An 18,031-nucleotide genomic window follows, 5' to 3' on the forward strand; every position below is an offset into this window, starting at 1 on the left:
GAGAATCGATCTTCATAGACAACTCCTTTAGTTGAGCGGTGATAGCCATAACTATATCCACCTCAAGAACTTCTGCTACCTTGCTATGTGGCAATCTCTGGGCTATATTCATTAGCAACCATCAGTTCAATTAGATCATAAGCTTCCTCATAGCTCTTTGCCCATAATGCTCCACCTGATGCTGCATCGAGCATGGGTCTGGACTGTGCTCCCAACCCATTGTAAAAACAATTGATGATCATCCAATCAGGCATTCCATGATGAGGACACTTCCTAAGCATCTCCTTGTAGCGCTCCCAAGCTTCACATAGTGATTCTCCCGTTTGCTGCGCAAATTGAGTAATAGCATTCCTGAGTTTAGCTATCTTCGCCATAGGGAAGAATTTAGTAAGAAACTTCTGAGCAAGATCTTCCCAAGTAGTAATCGAACCAGCTGGTAGAGAGTGTAACCAGCTCTTAGCCTTGTCCCTCAGAGAGAATGGGAACAGTCTCAGCTTCACAGCATCTTCAGAAACACCGTTAAACTTGAAGGTGTCGCATATCTCAATGAAATCCATAATGTGCATATTGGGATCTTCAGTTGGAGAACCCCCAAACTGGACTGAATTATGCACCCATTGGATTATGCCAGGCTTGATCTCAAAGGTATTAGCTATGATAGCTGGCCGGACAATGCTAGATTGAATGTCATTGATCTTGGGATGAGAAAAATCCATCAAGGCTTTCGTTCGTGCTGCTGGATCTCCCATTGTGCTGAGTACCTGAAACACAAACAAATAAACCGTGAAAGTAAAAGAATCTGAGTCAGTGAACCTTAACGGCCACTGATGACAAGCACATAAACTAAAAATTAACACCGAGTCCCCGGCAACGGCGCCAAAAACTTGTTAGGGCGAAAACACGCGCTAATATTCACACAAGTATACGCGTTCGCAAGTAGTATAAGATATAAATCAGATTCGTTCCCACAGAGACTGGTTTAGGTTAAGTTCAATTTATGCACCTATGCAACAATGTATGGTTATCGCTCAATGCTAAGACAAATAACAAATTGGGTTTTTATTAAACTAAGAGATTATACTAAATAACATTAACTAAGAGAATTGAGGTTGAATTAATATATATGACAAACATGGGATCCTAACTTCATTAAATACTTCATTCAATAGCCTTTTCGTACTTAACCTTAACATGTGATGGTGATGATACTAATCAGATAACACGAAACTAGTAAACGCCAACTTTCGTTGTACGAATACCCTACTACCAAGCATCCACAAAAGAGATAGAAGTTGAATAGACACCAATTATATTGAGACCCTATATGTCTATAGAATTTGATAACATAACGGTTAAAGCACAAGTTATCTATCACGATTACACAGGGCAAGTAAGATGGTTAAAATTACCTACGAATCATGCATAACAAATACATGAACCTATGCTAGCATGGCAAGTTCTAAACCTCTATATTCATTATCGCTTCAATAGAGATTAACATGTTATCTTATATATTAGCTACGCACATAAGACGAATAAGCACAACCAATACTAGGATATTAATCAATCACCACACACCAAGATATCGAAACAAATTAATTATTGAAATTCATGAGTAAATTCGCTAGAATCCCATGACAACGATTAGTTCATAATCGAACTCATCGCCACCATGGGTTCCAATGAAAGCATGGTATAAACAAGGTCTTAATAAACTGAATAATAATTAAAGTACGAATAAATGAGATCTAGGTTCAACAAGAACGAAAACGAGCATCCAAAGTTATAACTAATTCAAAGAATCACAAGTTAAAAACAAGATCTTCTTTTTCGAAGTTATTTTGTGCTTCTAGGTCTTCTCCTTGGTATCCCAATCTTCCCGGATAATGAAAATCCTTTGTAAGTATATATAAGCCCATATTGGACCTGGACCCTTAAAATCGTCAAATTCCACTAAAAAAAATGTTTTTTCAGCGAAGTCAGCTGCGCATCAGCGCGCATCAGCGCGCGGCCGCGTGGCACACCAGGCGGGCGCCTCCACCAGCGGGCGGGCGCCTCCTCCAACAGGCGGGCGCCTGAAGCCTGTTTGGAAAAATTCGGATGAATCTTGTTTTGGCCATAACTTGAGTTCTACTCGTCAGAATTAGGCGATTCAACTGCCCACGCGAAGCTAATGAGATTCTCTACAACTTGACAATGGCCTTGGCTTCCAAATCTGATCACTTTTCATCATATTTCCTTTAAAAGCTCATTTCTTCATATAATTGATACCTGAAATGCAATAACACAAAAACACATCAAAATACCAAAAACTTGAGTCCAACACATCAATTTAAGCTTTTAATGAATCATTACAAGTGGATATAAAATCCACTTATCAGTATTTAAAACACTTTCAATATTTTTTAGCAAAAGGATTCAGCTATACTTTGAATCTTGACGAGAATAAAACTCGTAAAACAGTGTTTACGGAAATATCATAAACAACAATAACATGAAACAGTGATTATGATCTAAATCATAAACTTTATTCAAAACTCAACTCTTGATATCAATACGAACTTGGATGCTCACAACATCCCATACTGAAGTCAACATCAATCATCTATATCAATAACACATTTAATATTTAATAACAAACTAAATATTAACATCAATCAGAAATCAAATCAAAACTGTATTTCACCTTTTATCTAAAACCAAAATACTTGATAAATCATTTATTTATGATTATCAAAAGCAATATAATAATTTAGATTGGAATCCTCGAACGATGGTGTGTTGCCGTCGGTGGTCCGACGAGAACCGATCAAACGCCGGCAAAAAGCTCGGAATCCGGCGAAAATAAGAATTTAGTCGATTCTTAACCCAAAAATAACTTTTAATATCTCAAAATCGAGCTACAGAAACTTACACTCATTATCTATCATCAAAATCAAAAAAACATATCATCTATTATTCGCAAAATTAAAAATTAAAATCTGATAAAACCAAGAACTCGAATTAAGCTTTTCATAAATCAAAAATTACATATATATATATATATACACCAATCAACTCCAATAATCATTTTAAAGCTATCTATGAACCCAGAATCATTCGAAAATCATCCAATTTCAAGAACAAATTCAAGCTTAAATCGACAAAAAAACAAAATCATAAATCATTCAACCTTATATAACAATTCTGGTATGAGGAGAAAGAGCTCTCCGAGAGCTTCAATTCGGTGTATAGCACATCAAAAACGGATATCTAGATCACCTGAAATCATTAAATCTTTTTGAAGAACAAAAATCATACCCGCAAAATCTTTTTTATATTTTTGAATTTTTTTTAATAAAAATGAATAATAAATTATTTTTCAGCTATTTATATTTTTAGAATAATAAATACCCCAAAATCAATTAAGGGTGTTTTTTTCCTTAATTAAAATAATTAAGCCCAAAAATAATAATTATGGGGAATAATTTTTAAATTAATTAGATATAAAATTTATGCCAAAATTCCCCAAAAATTATGAATAATCCAAAAATGCAAAAATAATGGATATTTGAATTATGTATGATTTTATAAAAATAAAATATGAATTTGGTGGCCTTTGACATCCTGTGGGGTCCAGGTCCGTTGATTTTTGGGAAACCAAAACATTTCCTAAATTAAAAGAAAACCCCAAAAATACCTATAATGCATGCACTTTGATACGCGTCCAGATCGCGTATAACCTTATATAATGCATTTTAAACACGTAACGAGTATCCGAAAAATACTCTAGTCCTTACGAGCCCCCACATAAATCCACAGCATGTTAATTCATGCCAAGACACATTTTTAAATAATGTTAAACACATTATTATTCATTTAGCATGTAACAAAGTATATGTAAAATATAATTTTTAAATATTTTTAAATCTCTCCTTATGCCCGGGTGAACATGGGTAAAATACCAAATAATAATTCTGACCTAGATAAAATATTTCCTCGATCCCTAAAATATTAAAAGAACTCAATTGGACGATATAGATAAAACGACCGGCTTTTAATAAAATTTTGAAGTATTAAAAGTAATTAAATACTTTCACAATATTGACAAAATTGATACCATCTATCAATTAACATATTAATCCAATTAACGACACGAACTCACGAAACAGGAATAAAATATCCACCATTTTATTCCTTCTAAATCAGAAAAGTACATAAATATATTCAAATAATAATAATAATAATTCTGAAAATACGGGATATCACAGTCTACCCCCCTTATAAGGATTTCATCCTCGGAATCAGCAGAAGAAAGCACTAAGGATCTTCTATCCAACTTTCTAATCTTCCATACGTATCTTTTTTTTCAAAATTTTAAATAACATTGTAATTCCTTATACCTCACAGTTATCACGGAAGCTTCACTTCGTACTATTGCTCCTTCCACAAACCGTTTGACCAATTCTCAATGGGATCACTTTCACTGATCGAGAGAAAGAATAATAGAGAGAAAGATAAAGAGAAGGAAAAAGAAAGAAAGAGATAAATAGCAAGAGAAATAAAGAAACAGACTGAATTCATTATACGTCAATGATATTTTAATCGCATTGCAATCCACTGTTGTTATTGATAATCCCATCACATAGCCTTACTTTGACTTGACCAAGATAACTCAGCCCAACTTGATTGGCATACCTTCAAATATTTGAGATGATAAAATCATGAAATTTCAAAGAGAAAAGAATTTCATATTATAATGGGTGTCCCACCATTATGGTTACCAAATCTAAATTTTTTGAGAAAGTATTGTTGAAATGAAAGAATAACTAAGAGATCAATATGATCAAACGAACTTGGTGTTGCGTGCCCAAATTAAGATACAACTAAAGGTTGTTAACCTTCTTGTAGTCACAATACACACAAATAATGGCGTCCCATCCAACTCCTATAATACAGACATGAATACCTTGTGTCCCCTATAGTTAGGGTTGTTCATCTCATTCAGAATAAAAGAATATAAAATGAATTCTAAATCAAATGAATAATAAAAGATTTCTAATAAATGACTTGTTAAGGCAATCCTCGGATCAAAACTGAAAAGGTTTCAAAGCTAATACTTCTTGAGAAAAATGAAATCCAGGGGCATAAAATGGCTTAGTGGTGTCACATTACCAATAAAATTATCCACCACAACCAAAAAAGTGGAAGTTCAACCATCATAACTTGGCAGAGCTATCAAAACCCAAAATTAGGCTTCATGATAGCCTCTGACACAGTAAAACACATACGTGACTGAAAACGGGTGTTAGGGATTATATCCTCTAATAGATACCTCTTTTTTTAGAGATGTCAAAAGAAGTTATAGAAAGAGAAGGTATTGCCAATGTCTTAATACTTTTCTTTTATTTGAACTCTTCTGTTGACTCGTCATCCGTTTCTAGACACTACTTCATGTTCTCAAGATATCGATAATCTTCATCGTCGTCGAATTGTAGTATCCTCGGAAGATTCCATAATAGAAGTTTGCAACTGCCAAGAGTTTTGTCCAGCTCAACACAACCATCTCAAATGAATGCGCCTATCTTAGCTTACTCGTTGATACCATATCCAATAGTCCAACAGGAACTCGATATGATCTCAAGAGTCCTTACATAACTATACACACTCGTACACACTCACGGTTCTAGTTTACTATAACCTCATCTTCGATACCAACCTGTAACGCCCCCAAATCCGGGGTCAGGGGATTTGGTCGTCACGATGAAACCTTAATCCAAAATAAACTGTTAAATCAATAAATAAATTCCAGCAGTTGAAATATAGCATTCATGACCCCAAATTACACCAAGATCTTTTCAGGTTACAGTTCTAGAAACAAGATATCCAACTTCCATAAATAAAATTTTCAATTTCTTTTAAAACTCTTTTTGAACAAATCCGAACCTCGAGACTAACCCGTTAGTATAAATTCGAAAGGAAGTATACTAGGCCTAATTATATAATAACTCAACTATAACATATATATACACAAAAAGCTTTACATAATAGAACTTACACTAGTCCGCAAACCCTGGACCAACCACCTTCCAAAAGCTTCTTTTGTGCTTTCTCGAATTGTGCAGCTAAACAGCGCCAATTAATTCCTCACTGGAAGGTTAAATTTAAAAGCAGGCAAATATGAGCGAAATAATTGCTCAGCAAGTTCATTATAACATATATATGGTCTTTTTGATATAAAACTAACATCTGCACCAGAGCAGAACATTTAAATTCATAATTGCTGAATCAAAAAATTTTTATTTAAGGAATCCCAGAATTTGTTTCCTCATTTGTATTCAAAACCTTTTCAATATTTTAGAGCAAAAGGACTCAGTAATACTTTGAATCTTGACGAGAATAAAACTCGTAAAACAGTGTTTACGGAAATATCGTAAACAACAATAACATGAAACAGTGATTATGAATTGAATCATAAACTTTATTCAAACTCAACTCTTGATATCAATACTCATTTTGATGTCATATCAAATTAGATATCAATACGAACTTTGATGCTCACAACATCCCATACTGAAGTCAACATCATTCATCTATATCAATATCACCTTTGATATTTAACAACAAACCAAATATCAACATCAATCAGAGACTGAATCAAAACTGTATTTCACCTTTTATCCAAAACCAAAATACTTGATAAATCATTTATTTATGATTATCAAAAGCAATATAATAAGTTAGATTGGAATCCTCGAATTAATACATGGCTAAACAAACGGGGCACCCAAGGCACATATTGGCCTAGCAAGGTATTATAAACAAGTATAATACATGGCTTACACTGGACCGCCGCCTCGGCCTCTTACGCAACCAATAACCATCCAATCTTAAAACCTTTTGTTGAAAGGGGTCATAATAATCGACACCCTTCTAAATTTTTTTTATTTCCCCATTCACTTGGGCAGGAATACTCGCAACCAAATCATTTTTCTCAAAATCCAAAACATCCATTAATTTGATAAGTAAAACACTTAACTATTCTGAACATAGAATAGCAGAAGAGTACTTGCATAATAAGCATTTAATTCAGCGATATGTAAAACATTTATCTATTCTGAACTGAGAATAGGAAAGCAATACTTGCATGATCATAAGCGGTTGGATTTAAAAAACATTGAACTATTCTGGAATTAGAATAGCGTAGAAAACTTGCCTTTGAGATTTAACAGTTAGTCACGCTCGCAATAATATAATTATCTTAGTCTAACATCTCATAATCTCGCTGTCCTTCTATCTCAATATTTCACCGATGTGCTGCTCCGACGATTGCTAGAAGCCATATATCCAATATCATTCCCATTCTTTACAATGTCTGGTCCCGATCAACTCGAGCGGTCCGCATCTATAATTAAAAGATACAACTTTAATCCTTTAAATGATAATTACTCGACGAACTGCGGTTCAAAACCCTATCGTCTACCCATACGATAGCCCGCACATAAAAGAAACAGCCAAACACCAAGTCTTGACTTACATACACATGTAGTTCACATAGCACGTAAACACATAACTCACGTATCACATAATTCATATCACACATGACTATGTTCGTCAAAACAGTCGACTCGGTACGTTTAAAACTGAAATCGGGTTAAAATATGACTTATCGATCAATAATCTACTCAGAATGACTCGTAAAACAAGCGACCTTTCGAAACAAAAGAATATGGGTCTCGAAAGTATTTCTAATGAAAGTAGAATATTTTTCTAAGTCTAGACGCGTTCATTTCATATTAAACGGATGAACGGTCTATTTATTATGAATAAAATAAGAATAAAATACTAAAATATAATTTTTAAAAGTTCAAAATAATTTTTAGGAATTATGTGGCTTAATTATAAATAATTATACTTTATTTAACTATTTATAAATAAAATTAATTGATTAGATGAATTAATCAATTAATTAAATCTATAAACAGTTAACTAAAATAAATTATAAATAATTAAATCAAAATTTTGATTTTTGATAATAATAAAAGAAAATAATTTTTTGGAACTAAAATAATTCAGTTAATTATTTAAAATAATTAACTAAATTAATTTTTAGAATTTAAAAATGATTTTTGAAATAAAAAAAATTGAATAAATATTTTAAAGAAAAAAGCATAAACGGATTTTGTAAAAAGGGATTTGGGAATTTTCGGATTAAAACCGGGTTATGAAGTTGGGTTGGGGGTTGGATTTCTGGGTCGCCAAGAACACGAAGAACACGCCGGAATAAACTCAAATTCTGGCGAGCTCCGTCGTTCCGGCGAGCTCCGTCGTTCCGGCGAGCCACGATTTCCGTCGGCAACACCCAAACAACACTAAATCTTCTCCGTTTCAATCGGGTTTTTTCCGTGTAACATATCCTAATTCTTTTCCTAACTACGAATCAAGCAACAACTAGGGCTGAGCAAAAAAAAACTGAAAAAACCGAATCCGAAATCGAAATCTCTAAAAACCGATAAAAACCGAACTGCGTAAATCTGAACTGAAACCGAAACCGAAAAATTATAAACCGAAACCGATTATTCGATTTCGGTTATACCTTAAACCCGAACCGAAAAGACCCGAAACCGGTCCGTTTATTCAAACAAATAAATAAATAAATTATATATAATTTTTTAAAGTAATAAATGCATATATTTTATAAATATAACTTAAAAAAATAAAATTTATAGCTGACTAGACTGGGGACCGTGGACATTCAAGTAAGTGGGCTACTACTGGTATTTAACCCAGTGTGTTGTAATATTCTTGGCTCATCTTTGGGGGACAAATTATTGAAATGGTCATAGGCTTCAGGCCACACTTAAACTAGGCTTTGTTTTTGGACAGATGCAATTGTGGTATTTTAAACAACATTTAGGTGTTGCATACTTGTCAACGGGTATATATTTATATGTATATATTCAAATACATAAATATATAAATTTATCTGTGTACTGAAAAAATTATTTTCTTAATTTTGTTTGATGCGGTTTTAAATCCGAAACCGATCCAATTGGAACAAAACCGAGGTTTTCCGAACCGAAACAGATTCGAAGGTTTCGGTAGCAGTTTCGGTTTTAAATTTTAAAAACCGAGGACATGCGGTTTCAGTTTCGGTTTCGGTTTTATCCAAAAAACGCATCGATCCGACCTGCGCTCTCCCCTAGCAACAACTACTTCGATTTTCACGGTTCCGAAGAAAACCTATCAAACGCCGGCGAGGTAATCCGGCGAAAAGCTCGGAACCCGGTGAAAACAAAAATCCAATCGATTCTTAACCCAAAAACAGTGTTTAATATCTCAAAATCGAGCTCCAGAAACTTACAATTATTATCTATCATCAAAATCAACAAACATATCATCTATTATTCGCAAAATTAAAATCCGATAAAATCAGGAACTCAAATTAAGCTTTTCAGAAATCAAAAAAATACATATATATACACCAATCGACTCCAATAATCATTTTAAAGCTATATATAAACCCAGAATCAATCGAAAATTATCCAATTTTAAGAACGAATTTAAGCTTAAATCGAAAAAAAATGAAATTACAAATTAGTCAACCTTATATAACGATTCCATTCTGAGGAGAAAGAGATCTTTGAGAGCTTCAATTCGGTGTATAGCACATCAAAAACGGATATCTATATCTCCGGAAATCATTAAATCTTTTTGATGAACAAAAATCATACCCCCGAAATCTGTTTTCTATTTCTAAATTTTTTAAATAAAAATGAATAATAAATCAGTTTTTCAGCTATTTATATTTTTAGAATAATAAATACCCCAAAATTAATTAAGGGTGTTTTTATCCCTTATTAAAATAATTAGACCCAAAAATAATAATTATGGGAAATAATTTTTAAATCAATTAAATATAAAATTTATTCTAAAATTCCCCAAAAAATATTATTAATCCAAAAATAATGGATATCTGAATTATGTATGATTTTAGAAAAATAAAAATATGAATTTAGTGGCCTTTGACGTCCTGGTCCGTTGATTTTTGAGAAACTGAAACATTTCCTAAATTAACAGAAAACCCCAAAAATACATATAATGCATGCAAACACACATAAAACGAGATAAAACAAATATCTCGATAAAAACGCACTTTGACACGCGTCCAGATCGCGTATAACCTCATATAAATGTATTTTAAACACGTAACGAGTATCCGAAAATACTCTGGTCCTTACGGGACCGCACATAAATCCACCACATGTTAATTCATGTCAAGACACATTTTTAAATAATGTTAAACATATTATTATTCATTTAACATGTAACAAAATAGCTTTAAAATATTGTTTTTAAATCTCACCCTATGCCCGGGTGAACACGGGTAAAATACCAAATAATAATTCTGACCTAGATAAAACATTTCCTCGATCCCTAAAATTTTAAATGAACTCAATTGGCCGAAATCGATAAAACGATCGGCTTTTAATAAAATTTTGAAGTAGTAAAAGTAATTAAATACTTTCACAATATTGACAAAATTGTTACCATCTATTAATTAGCATATTAATCCAATTAAAGACACGAACTCACGAAACAGGAATAAAATATCCACCATTTTATTCCTTCTAAATCAGAAAAGCACGCAAACATATTCAAATAATAATAATAATAATTCTGAAAATATGGGATATCACATGTTATCTCTCACAAGTCGTATATAAAAATCTATAAGACATAATAATGTCATAAATGTATGTGAGCGTAATTTAAGATATGTACATGGGAGTAAGAACATGTATTGGGACGGACGAAAAACACTCAGTATTAATTTTTAATAGGACAAACTTACACCTAGATGGGCTTAAGCGCATTATCTTCGTGATCATATTAAATAATGTATGTGATTTATCAAGATATTCGAAATTGCATATACTTTTATTGATACATTACATCAAGGCAGGATGATTGAAGTTGAACGCCTCTCTAGGGTGTATTGGTATGGTGTAATAGAAAAAAAATTATGAAACTAAGAATGATTATTAAAATTTGAAGTTTTTCATTGGGTTAGAAATCAGGTGAATTGGATCAATTTTAATCGATGAATTATGATATCTACAATGATATAACATCTATCTCGACACAAATATCTCAAAAATTAACATTATGTTACCATAAGTCAACTTAATGTCTTAAATTAACGGTTGTATAGTTTTTCTTTTTATGCAATACTAGCTGACGGCTCGTGCGATGCACGAGTTTTAGTTAATATTTATATATTTTCATTTCTATTCTATATAATTTTATTAAAATTTTATATAAACAATTAAATACTAAATAAAAATTTTATAATTATAATTTCAACTTATGTTCAAATAGTATAAATAGAATATGATTGATGAGATCGTATTCATAATAATAATGTAAATATTTGTTGTTGGTGAGTGAAATCCGAAACTGAAAACTTATATGTATGTTATAAATAATATACATATTTGTTGTTAACAGGATTTGAACCTGAAAACTAAAAACTTATATGTATCTTCATAAATAATAATATAAATTGTTAGATATATTTGTGATGTTATGTCTAATGATGATTTGTATTTAGTTCTCAGATCTTGACTAACATGACAAATCAGGACTTAACTGGAAATCAGTATTTATACTGAAGTCAGAACTTAAGATATCAGAACTTAAGTTATCAGAACTTAAGATATCAGAAGATATTCATCAGAAGATAATATCAGGACTTAAGAAGACTTTCAGATAAGAAAGGCGGCTGATTGAAGGGAAAGAAGATCAAGACTAAACCAAAAAGAGATATGCATGGAGAAGAATTCTATGAGGAATAGAAGACTTGGAGGAAAAGATAACTAATTGATATATTTTAGTATATAGAATTATATTCGATATCAATTAGAGATTATCTTGTAACTGTGTGGTATATAAACACAGCATAGGGTTTACACTAGAAGTGTTATCATTATCGAGAATATTATTCATTGTAACCCTAGCAGCTCTCGTGATATTTGTTCATCACTGAGAGAGAACGGTTTTATTACAATACTGTTTTATTAATAAGATTATTCTTTGTTACATACTTGTGTTCTTAATTTAATTTGACTGTACTATACACTGTATTCAACCCCCTTCTACAGTGTGTGTGACCTAACAAGTGGTATTAGAGCCTATCTGTTAACACATATACAGTAAAGATCCAAAACAATCATGTCTGAAGAAGAAAAAACTCTAACCAAGCCCACCAAAACTGAAGAAACTCCAAAGACTCAAATCCACAGTCGATATGAGACTATTAGGGTTCCCATGCTGAGACCTTCTGAGTATCCCATATGGAAAGTGAGGATGGCTATGTTTATGGAAGCTACAGATCCAGAATACCTTGACAGAAATAATGAAGGACCACATAAGCCAACCAAGCTCTCTGTTATAGTTACAGTTCAGCCAGCAAAGACCGTACCAAAGGAGAAAAATGAGTATACAACTGAAGATATCTCATCTATTGCCAAGGATGCAAAGGTAAGGCATTTGCTGCATAGTGCCATTGATAATGTCATGTCAAACGGGGTAATTAACTACAAGACTGCAAAGGAGAAATGGGATGCCTTGGAGACAAGATGCCAGGGAACCGATGCAATTAAGAAGAACAGGTGGACTATACTCACTCAAGAGTATGAGCACTTTGACTCAAAACCTGATGAGTCATTAACTGGTTTATATGACAGATTTGTCAAACTCTTGAATGATCTGTCACTGGTGGATAAGGAATATGATCTTGAAGATTCTAATCTTAAATTCCTTTTAGCTCTTCCTGAAAGTTGGGATTTGAAGGCAACTACTATAAGAGACAACTATGCTCTTGATGAAATTTATGGTATGCTCAAAACTCATGAACTTGAGATGGATCAAAGAAGCAAGAGGCATGGGAGAAAGTCAAGAACATTTGCTCTTAAGGCTGGGGAGGAATCCCCCAAAGTGGCTGCCTCAAAGAAAGGCAAAGAAAAGGCTCTCATCATAAAGTCTGATTCAGATTCATCAAGTTCTGATGATGATGATGAGTATTCAGAAACTGAAAGTCTATCTGAGATGGATGCTGATGAAGAGATGATGAAATTGTGTGTTCTTATGGTGAAGGGTATCACAAAGATAGCCTACAGGAAATTTAGAAAGGGAAAGAAGGTTTCCAGGAAAAGTGGAAATTCTGATAAGAAGAGTTTCAGAATATCTGAAGGCAAAGAAGGAAAGTCTGACAGAGGAGACTACTCAAATGTTAAATGCTACAATTGAGGTGAAAGAGGCCACATATCTCCTGATTGCAAGAAAGGAAAGAGAGACAAAGGCAAGGCCCTTGTCATAAAGAAGAAAAGCTGGACAAACACTTCAGATTCTGAAGATGAGGTGAACTATGCCTTGATGGCAAATACTGATAGCAATTCTGATGCTGCTGAGTTAAAGGTACCTCAAACAATTTATGCTTTTCATACTGATGATATTACTGAGTTGAGATCTTATCTTAAAACCATATTCATTAGCTATGGAGATCAGACTTTAACATGTGATAGGTTAACTTCTGAAAATCTGGCTTTTAAGAAAAGGAATGACTATTTAGAAAAGGAGTTAGTTATATTCCATCAAACTCAGAAAGAAAGAGATGATGCTTTTTATGTTAGAGATGAAGTGTTAAAATTGAATCAATCTCAAAAAACTGAGTTAGAAAAGGAAAGAGAGATTATCAGGACTTGGACTAACTCTGGCAGAACAACTCAGAATTTTCTAAGTAGTGGAAACTGGAAATAGGGCTTAGGTTATGGAGATGATAAAAGTGAAATAGGAACTGAACAAATTAATCCAATTATTGTTAAACAGACTACTAAGCCAAAGGTAAATCCTGTTAAGTTTGTAGCTAAAACTATAAATTCTAATTCTGAAAAGATGAAAGATAATGATACAGAAGTTAAGGCAGAGTTAACTTCTGACAAATTAAAACAGGATAAACCAGCTGAAGTTAACATAGGCTTAATGACAAAGAAGCTGCTTAAGTATAAGCTGAAAGAGATTAAGAATATAAACAAGGTAAAGCCATCTAGGAAAAATAGGAATGGAAAGGAAGGTGTGAATAAAAGCAATAATTATAAGTCTGTTCCTAATGCTCCTAGAAAGAAATGCAATAACTGTGGAAACACTAACCATCTTGCTTTTTTTTGTAGGAAGAATAAGGATATAAACTCTTTACCTCCTAAATCAGGAGTTAAGAGTCAGACTGTTAGGTTTAAACCACAAAATCCTTGTTTTCATTGTGGTAGTTTATGGAATTCCATTTATACTTGTAAGGAATATCATAGTTTGTACTATGATTATCATCAAATAAAACCTTCTTTAAAGAAAGTTAGCATTATTCCTTCTAGTGTAAGTTCTGATGCAAAGTCTGATACTGTAAAATCTGAAATGAAAAATGTTAGCATAAACTCTGAAGTTAAATCTGCTGTAAATGCTAACAAACTTAATAAGGCCAAAGGATCCAAGCAAGTCTGGGTCCTTAAAACTAATCATTAGTGGTTTCTGTGATTGCAGGGCAACAGGAAAAACATCATAGTTCTGGACAATGGATGTTCAGGACATATGACTGGAAATAAAGCTCTGCTATCAGACTTTGTGGAGAAAGCTAGCCCAAGAGTTTCTTATGGAGATGGCAACATGGGAAAAACTCTGGGATATGGCAATATTAATCTTGGGAATGTCATCATTGAAAAAGTAGCTCTTGTCTCAGGACATAAACACAATCTTCTGAGTGTTAGTCAAATATGTGACAGATGTTATCATGTGGATTTCTTTGAAGAACACTGTGAAATTGTAAGCAAATCTACAGGAAAAGTTGTTCTGAAGGGATACAGGCATGGTAACATTTATGAAGCCAAGCTTTCAACAAGTTCTGATGGTTCTGCAATCTGTCTATTAAGCAGAGCATCAATTGAAGAAAGCTGGGATTGGCACAAGAAACTCTCTCATTTAAATTTTAACAATATAAATGAACTAGTCAAAAAAAATCTTGTGAGAGGACTGCCAAAATCAGTATTTGCTCCTGATGGCCTTTGTGATTCATGTCAAAAGACAAAATAAAGAAAATCTTCATTCAAGAGCAAGACTGAATCTTCAATTCTTGAGCCTTATCACCTACTACATGTTGATCTATTTGGTCCAGTGAATGTCATGTCTATTACAAAGAAAAAATATGTTATGGTCATAGTAGATGAGTTTACCAGATACACATGGGTGTATTTCTTGCACACAAAAAGTGAAACTGGATATATTGGTCAAAGACTCTGTGAAAATCATAAGAAGTGATAATGGCACTGAGTTCAAGAATATGATTATGGAAGAGTTCTGCAAAGACCATGGAATAAAGCAGGAATTCTCTGCTCCTGGAACTCCACAGCAAAATGGAGTTGTTGAAAGAAAGAATAGAACTCTTATTGAAGCTGCAAGAACAATGCTTGATGAAGCAAAGTTACCAACCTACTTTTGGGCTGAAGCTGTGCAGACTGCTTGTTTTACTCAGAATGCAACACTTATCAACAAGCATGGAAAGACACCATATGAGATGGTGAAGAAAAAGAAGCCAAATCTGAAGTACTTTCATGTATTTGGATGCAAGTGTTTTGTTCTTAAGACTCATCCTGAATAGCTATCCAAATTTGATCTAAAAGCTGATGAAGGAATTTTTGTTGGATATCCACTTTCCACAAAAGCCTTCAGAGTCTACAATTTAAGAACAAGGGTTGTCATGGAATCTATCAATGTCTCTTTTGATGATAACAAGATTACTGGACTTGAAGATTTCAATGGTCATGATCAGCTGAGATTTGAGAATAAAGTTTTAAATTCTGATTCTGTAAATTCTGATAGTCTAAATCCTGATGCTACAAACTCTGATGGGTTAAACTCTGATGTTATTGAAACTGTGGTGACTACGCCAAAGGAAAATTCACCTGTACAAGGGGAGCATATTGAAGATCCAACCACATCTCAAGAAGCAGCGATACCTAGAACATGCTCTTCAAGTTCTGATGGGCCAAGTTCTGATAATTCTGGAAACTCAAATTCTGATTCATCAAGTTCTGATTGGCCAAGTTCTGATAATTCTGGAAACTCAAATTCTGAAGGATCCAACTCAGAGAGCATAATTTCAGGGGGAGTATTAGAAAATGTTGATGGAGACATCATGGATCATGGGGGAGCATCCAATTCTAGAGATCACCTTCTATCTGCAAGAAAATGGACTAAAGCACATACACCTGACTTGATTATTGGAAATCCTGAAGCAGGTGTTAGACCTAGAACAGCAACATCAAATGAATGTCTCTATCATTCTTTTCTTTCTCAGACTGAAGCAAAGAAAGTGGAAGAAGCTCTTCAAGATGCTGATTGGGTGCAAGCAATGCAAGAAGAGTTAAATGAATTTGAAAGAAATAAAGTCTGGACCCTGGTGCCAAGACCAAAGAATAGATCTGTTGTTGGTACAAAGTGGGTGTTCAGAAATTAAACTGATAGTGATGGCATAATTACAAGAAATAAAGCAAGGCTGGTTGCAAAAAGATATTCTCAACAGGAGGGAATTGATTATGATGAAACATTTGCACCAGTTGCTAGATTGGAAGCCATAAGGATATTTCTGGCTTATGTTGCTCACAAAAAGTTTAAAATCTTTCAAATGGATGTAAAAAGTGTTTTTCTCAATGGAGAATTGGAAGAAGAAGTATATATTGAACAACCTCCAGGTTTTATAGGCTCAAAATTTCCTTATCATGTCTACAGACTTGATAAAGCACTTTATGGCCTTAAGCAAGCTCCAAGAGCATGGTATGAGACATTAGCTCAGTTTCTTCTGGAAAGTGGATTTAACAGAGGGACAATTAACAAAACTTTATTCTATCTCAACCATGGAAAGGACTTACTTTTGGTGCAGATATATGTTGATGATATCATGTTTGGTTCTACAAATGACAGACTTTGTAAAAGGTTTGCCAAGCTAATACAGTCAAGATATCAAATGAGTATGATGGGAGAACTTAGCTATTTTCCGGGCCTTCAAGTCAAGCAAAATAAAGAAGGAACTTTTATTTGTCAATCTAAGTACACCAGAAATTTGTTGAAGAAATTTGGAATGCAAGACTGTTCAAGTGCATCCACTCCTATGGCCACTGCAACAAAATTGGATAACGATACTGGTACATCAGTAGATATTACTGATTACAGAGGTATGATTGGCTCACTACTCTATCTAATTGCAAGTAGACATGATATTATGTATGCTACCTGTCTTTGTGCAAGATTTTAAGCAGATCCAAGAGAACCTCACTTAACAGCTGTGAAAAGAATTTTTAAGTACCTTAAGGGTACAGCTGATCTAGGATTGTGGTATCCTAGGGAATCAGACTTTAAGCTAATAGGTTACTCAGATGCAGATTTTGCAGAGTGCAAAATTGACAGGAAAAGCACAAGTGGAAGCTGCCAATTTCTTGGAGGCAGATTAGTCTCTTGGTTTAGCAAGAAATAAAAATCAATTTCCACATCAAATACAGAGGCAGAGTACATTGTTGCAGGAAGCTGTTGTGCACAAATTCTTTGGAAGAAGAATCAGTTACTGGATTATGGGTTAACATATTCTAAAATATCCATTTACTGTCATAATCAAAGTGTTATTGCTATAACAGGTAATCTGGTTCAGCACTCAATGACAAAGCACATCAGCATTAGGTACCACTTCATAAGGGAACATGTGATGGAAAGTACAGTGGAATTGCATTTTATTCCAACAAATCAACAACTAGCAGATATCTTCACAAAACCATTGTATGAAGATACTTTTACAAGATTGGTAAATGAACTTGGAATGGTTTCAGGTTCTTTCTCTAAATCTGTTTAGTTTATGTTCTGATACATCAAAGCTTATGATCAGTATTTACAGATATTACTATCTTTATGTAATCTATGCTTAAATTGAAATTTACCTAAGTGCTGATTGTTGTCT

The 18,031-nt window shown here is 33.5% G+C and overlaps 1 non-coding gene across 1 annotated transcript; it reads left to right on the forward strand.

The window, feature by feature from the left end:
- The first annotated feature begins 252 nt into the window (after positions 1–252).
- Positions 253–359, forward strand: LOC141694655 (small nucleolar RNA R71). The gene has a single exon (XR_012563943.1). It is a non-coding gene; the product is annotated as a small nucleolar RNA R71 (small nucleolar RNA).
- Positions 360–18,031: the final 17,672 nt, after the last annotated feature.

Source organism: Apium graveolens, chromosome 10, assembly GCF_009905375.1.
Source record: "Apium graveolens cultivar Ventura chromosome 10, ASM990537v1, whole genome shotgun sequence".
NCBI lineage: Eukaryota > Viridiplantae > Streptophyta > Magnoliopsida > Apiales > Apiaceae > Apium > Apium graveolens.